Source organism: Orcinus orca, chromosome 21 (genome assembly GCF_937001465.1).
Source record: "Orcinus orca chromosome 21, mOrcOrc1.1, whole genome shotgun sequence".
NCBI classification, from domain to species: Eukaryota; Metazoa; Chordata; class Mammalia; order Artiodactyla; family Delphinidae; genus Orcinus; species Orcinus orca.
In genome coordinates, this window is record NC_064579.1 from 23,566,902 (window position 1) to 23,572,513 (window position 5,612).

The following is a 5,612-nucleotide window of genomic DNA, read 5'->3' on the forward strand; positions in this document are numbered from 1 at the left end:
GTCCAGTGAGTGGTATCTTTGTCAGAGATGAGAGGGAGTGTGAGCCGCAGGGAGAGAGGCCATGTGGTGACGGAGACTGAGATGAGCCAGCAGAGGCCAGGAGCTGCCAGAAGCTGGAGGGCGGGGGGCTGGGGGGGCTCCCCAGAGTCTGTGGAGGGGATGTGGCCCTGCCAGCACATTTTGGGGGGCTTTGAGAGAATAAATTACTCTTGTTTTAAGCTCCCAAGTTTGTGGTAATTTGTTATGGGAACCCTAGGAAACTAATATAGTGTCCTTTGTGACATCTTCCATTTTTTCAAAATGCTTTCTCAAAATGACATCACTTTTATTGTTTATTTGATACTCTCAGATAAGATGCAAGTAATGCGTACAAGTATGAACCATAAGAAAAAAGCCACTGTACATCCAACAAATACGGTCCCCATGTGGAAGTTTACTATCTGACCCTTGGCTCCCATCCCACATGCACACTAACGCACACGTCCAGGCCTGTGTGTTTAGGAGGGTTTTTTTGGGAAGATGCTGCCTTTCAGTGACAGCGGGCTTATCTTTATAAAGTCAGTTCCCACAAACACTGGGGAACAGGCTCAGAATTTGTGTTTTTTAGTGTCATTGTCTTGGAATTATTCATATAATTGAAAGTAATTCCCATATCTGCTTTGTCCATAATTATTTGCCCCTTTTTTCGTCTGTGTTTTGTTTGTTTCTAGTATTACTCTTTTACATGATGTGCCCCATGTGAATTCAGGTTATAAATCTTTTCAAGAACAGCTTCTGTGACATCCTCTTTTTTGTTCTATATATATCGCTTGTATGCTTGTAATTTTTACTGTTCCTTTTTGCTCTTTTGGATGTTTGTCGCTGTTTTTCCAATACCCCATTGTTTTAAATACTCAGTTTTCCCAAGCCAACATGTTCTAACATGTAAGTGTATCTGTTAGGAAATGTTGAAAACTGGTGACATTGTCATTTTGTGCTGTAAATGTTTCTGAATTCCTCTGTACCCCACTATATATAAAAAAATTAATTGAGTTTTCAGGAAGTTCTTATATAACTTCTATTTTAATGAACTGAAGCAAGTAAACATAGCATATAGCATTTAGTTAGTTTTCCCTGTATTTATATCTTTATGGATTTGGACATTTGCTGTTTATAATTTAGTTTCAGTTTCATACGAGCTTTCTATTTATTGCGTGGAAAGATCATTGTTTTAGGGAAAGAGGATACATAACTTTTTTTTTTTTTTTTTTTTTTTTTCCGGTACGCGAGCCTCTCACTGTTGCGGCCTCTCCCATTGCAGAGCACAGGCTCCGGACGCGCAGGCCCAGTGGCCATGGCTCACGGGCCCAGCCGCTCTGTGGCATGTGGGATCTTCCTGGACCAGGGCATGAACCCGTGTCCCCTGCATCGGCAGGCGGACTCTCAACCACTGCGCCACCAGGGAAGCCCGAGGATACATAACTTTTAAAGATAGAGGTGGCAACCAGGAGAACTCTGTAAGATATTAATACTATGCAGCCAAAATACAGGGAAAAAAACTATTCCTAGAGCATTTACATGTCTCCATAAAAAGCTCCACCATTAAGGCAAAGTGCCTTCTACCCCCATTTTCAAATAAAACTTTCCCTGCTGTCTCTATAACCCCAAAAGTTTATGAATCTTCACATATAGAACGCCAACACACATTCCCCACATCTCTGAATTTTACAAAACATAAGCTCAAATACAAAATCCCATATCTGACCAAGGCAAGGTGATATGCAAAAAATACCTCTGTTCTCATACTTAGCTCTCATACACTAGCAGGTAGTTTTCCTCCTCTGGAGATTCTTCTCATCCCACCTCTTTATTTTGACTGCTGAATCACAACTGCACTGCAGCGCCCCGGGGTGAATTCTGTTTTCCTGAGGTTGAATTCAGGCTTTGGTCAGTTTTGTTCTTGGAGAAATTTCCCCTGGTCTAAGGTGACTCCTTTGGTTGGTGTTTCTTCCAAATTGTCCTGTAACTCAGGAACTTGGATGTAGGCATCTCCTTCAGGGCTTCCTAAATCTGCTCCCATGGCTGTGTCATCAACCCAAGGGCTGTTGATTCCCTACCTATTGCCAGACTCCCACTCTTTCTTTCCAGTTCGCTCTTCTGAGTGTTAAAGAGGACATAGGCAGTTTGGCTCAGGAAAGAAGTCATGTCACAGGTGGCTACCTTAGATCATCCATCATCCCACTCTTTTTTTCTCCCAGTTTTTACATATCAGAAGTAATGTCCATTGAGACAACTCAAAGCGGCATAGACCAGCACAGCCTAGAGTAAATAGACAAGTTGTCCTGCGTTCTGCTGAGACAGGAAGATTTGCACGTCAAGACACTCAGGATATGGTTACTCAGCAATTTTGTCACCTGTGAACTGTTTCAGTACAAGGATGAGGACCTTAGAGGGAGTGTGCAAAGTAAACATTGGCAGTAGGCACCTTCTTTAGACAAACACTACAATGACAGGAGTTTTCGTGGTCCAGCTCTTTGGGCTTCATCGACTATCCTGAAGCTTGGCTCTCACTCTCAGCTACCTTGATATCCAGCTTAATGTCCAGGTAAGGGTCAAAGGTGTTTAAAATGCCCTTGCAATGGAGACACTTGATTTAAGGTCTCCAGCACCCTCCAAATATTGGTCGTGTTAGGGTGGTGCCCTTGAAGTGACACTGTAACTACTTGTCACCTTGCAAACGTGCCTTCTGCATGGCTTTGACAGTGAACATCAGAAATTCATGGACATCTTCCTGCTTGTGTGTATGGAAGCCAGCAACTCACGGGTGTGATGGCTTGATAACATCACAATGATGATGGCTTGCCTAGTACATAGGATGCAGAATCCTTAATGCCGACAAATCTGAGAGTACCCCTGAGTCGGTGTAGAGTTGCCAAGGGATGGCGTATGTGTCAGATTTTGCAGCGCTGCATTCATGTAGCAGGCGGTCCCCATATTCCAGAGTCCCATAAAGTCTCTTTTAAGTCAGACAAGTTTCTCTGAAGGAGTGAGCACTGTTGCCACAGAAGCAAAACCATCATGCAGGTTATGGTGTCTGTGGTGATTGTGATGGTTTTTCTGCTAGAGTGAGACCCCAGTGGACTTCAGCACCAGCTGTGGGTGCCTGAGCAGGTTTGCGTTTTGGAAAGATAATGAACTGAGCCTCACCTCCCCAGTGGAGAAAAGTAGCTTCAGTGTCTCAAACTGGCTGTATCATTTTACATTCCCAGCAGGAGTGAGCGAGAGCACCTGTTGTCCCACATCCTTGTTTACATTTGGTGTTGTCAGCGTTCTGTGTTTTAGCCATGCTAACAGGTCTTTTAATTTGCAGTTCCCTTATGACATGTTGGATCTTTGCCATCTGTATGTCTTTAGTCAGGTGTCTGCTCAGATAGTTTGTGCATTTTTAATTGGGTTGAACTTTTAAAATTTCTTTTAAGATTTATTATTATTTATTTTTGACTGCGTCAGGTCTTAGTTGCGGCATGCGGGATCTTTGTTGAGGTGTGCAGGATCTTTTGTTGCGGCATGCGGGCTCTTCGTTGTGGTGCATGGGCTTCTCTCTAGTTGTGGCGTGCGGGTTTTCTCTTCTCTAGTGGTGTGCAAGCTCCAGGGCGTGTGGGCTGTGTAGTTTACAGCACACAGGCTCGCTAGTTGAGGCACGCAAGCTCAGTAGTTGTGGCCCGAGGGGCTTAGTTGTGGCATGTGGGATCTTAGTTCCCTGACCAGGGATCGAACCTGAGTCCCCTGAATTGTAAGGTGGATTTTTTACCACTGGACTACCAGGGAAGTACCTTAAATTTTAATGAAGTCCAGTTTATCAATTTTTTTCTGACATGAATCATGGCTTTGGCACTGCACCTAAAATGTCATCTCCAAACCCAGAGTCATCTAGACTTTCTCTTATGTTTTCTTCTAGGAGTTTTATATTTTACATTTAAGTCTATGATGCACTTTCAGTTGATTTTTATGAAGGGTGTAATATCTGCATCTAAATTCATTATTTTGCTTGTGGCTGTCCAGTTGTTCCAACACCATTTGTTCAAAAGACTGTTGTTTCCTCATTGAATTGCCTGTGTGCCTTTGTCAGAGATCAGTCCAGTATATTTGTATGACTCTCTTTCTGTGCTTTCTATTCTGTTCTATTAAACTGTTTGTCTATTCTTTTGTTAATACCACAGTGTCTTGATCACTGTAGCTTTATGGTAACTTTAAGTATTAAAGTTGGGTGGTGTCAGTGTTCCAACTTTGTTTTTCTCCTTCAATGTTAAGTTAGTTTTTGGTCTTCTGTCTTTTCATATAAACTTTAAAATCAATTTGTTGATACCCCCAAAATAATTTGCTGGGATTTTGACTGCCATTCTATTGAATGTGCAGGTCAAAATCAGGAAGATCTGATATCGTGACAGAATTGTGTCTTCCTCACCATGTACATGGACTAGCTTTACTTTTATTTACATATTTATTGATTTCACTGAGTTTTGTACTTTTCTTCATATAAGTCTTATGTATCTTTTATTAGATTTATGCCTAAGGATTTCATTTTTTGGGTGCTAATATAAATAATTTATTTCAAATTCCAGTTGTTCATTGCTAACATATAAGAAAGTGGATAGCAGGGAAGCCTGTAGTCTGTTGTAAGGTACTTGCAAGTGGCATGGTGTCACTTTAAAGTAGACTTAGATTAGTTGTAAATGCATATTGCAAACTCAAGGACAGTGACAAACATTTTCTAGAAGTATGATTGATTAATTGATACAGTAGAACAAAGAATGGCATTATATAAATTATATAAAATGCTCAGTTAAAACCAGGTAAGGGAGAAAAAATTGGAAGACAAAAAAAATAATAAAGAACAAGGGCAATGAATAGAAAACAGTTACAAATAGGATAGATACCAATCCAATAGTAACAGTAACCACTTTAAACATCAGACGTTTAAATACATCAGTTAAAAGAAAGACTGGGAATTCCCTGGCAGTCCAGTGGTTAGGACTGTGCGCTCTCACTGCCGAGGGCCTGGTGCAATCCCTGGTCAGGGAGCTAAGATCCCACAAGCCTGTGGGGCACAGCCAAAAAAAAAGACCGTCAGAGGGGATTTTTTAAAAAAGACTCAACTATACGTTATGTAAAAGAAACCCACATTAAATATAAAGATACAGATATATTAGAAGTAAAAGGATGGAGAAGGTACATTTGTTAAAAATAAACAAAGAAAGCTGGACTATAGCTATGCAGAGTATAGTTAACACTCATATTCTACATATTTCCGTTAACACAGAAATTTATTTTCTAATTGACCCCAGTCATCTTAATTATATTTAGAGCTATGTAAAAAAACTGGAAAGTGACCAACATAATAGCTTTTCAGCTGCAACTTTTAATCTATATATTTATATATTACATTTTAAAATGTAATGTAATAATTTTCACAAAATTCTGCACTCAACATTCCCAAATTGTTCCATGTTCCTACATTTTATTTTATTTTATTTATTATATTCAATAATAAGTCATTAGGCAGAAGTTTGAATTTATGGATGAATTGTGTTGTAAAGCATTTATGATGGAGATTTTTCCAATTCTGAGACTTC

General features: G+C 40.3%; 1 pseudogene; it reads right to left on the reverse strand.

Moving 5' to 3' along the window:
- Positions 1–2,043: 2,043 nt before the first annotated feature.
- LOC101274378 (ubiquitin carboxyl-terminal hydrolase 17-like protein 6) lies at positions 2,044–2,988 on the reverse strand (annotated as a pseudogene).
- Between the last annotated feature and the right edge of the window lie 2,624 nt (positions 2,989–5,612).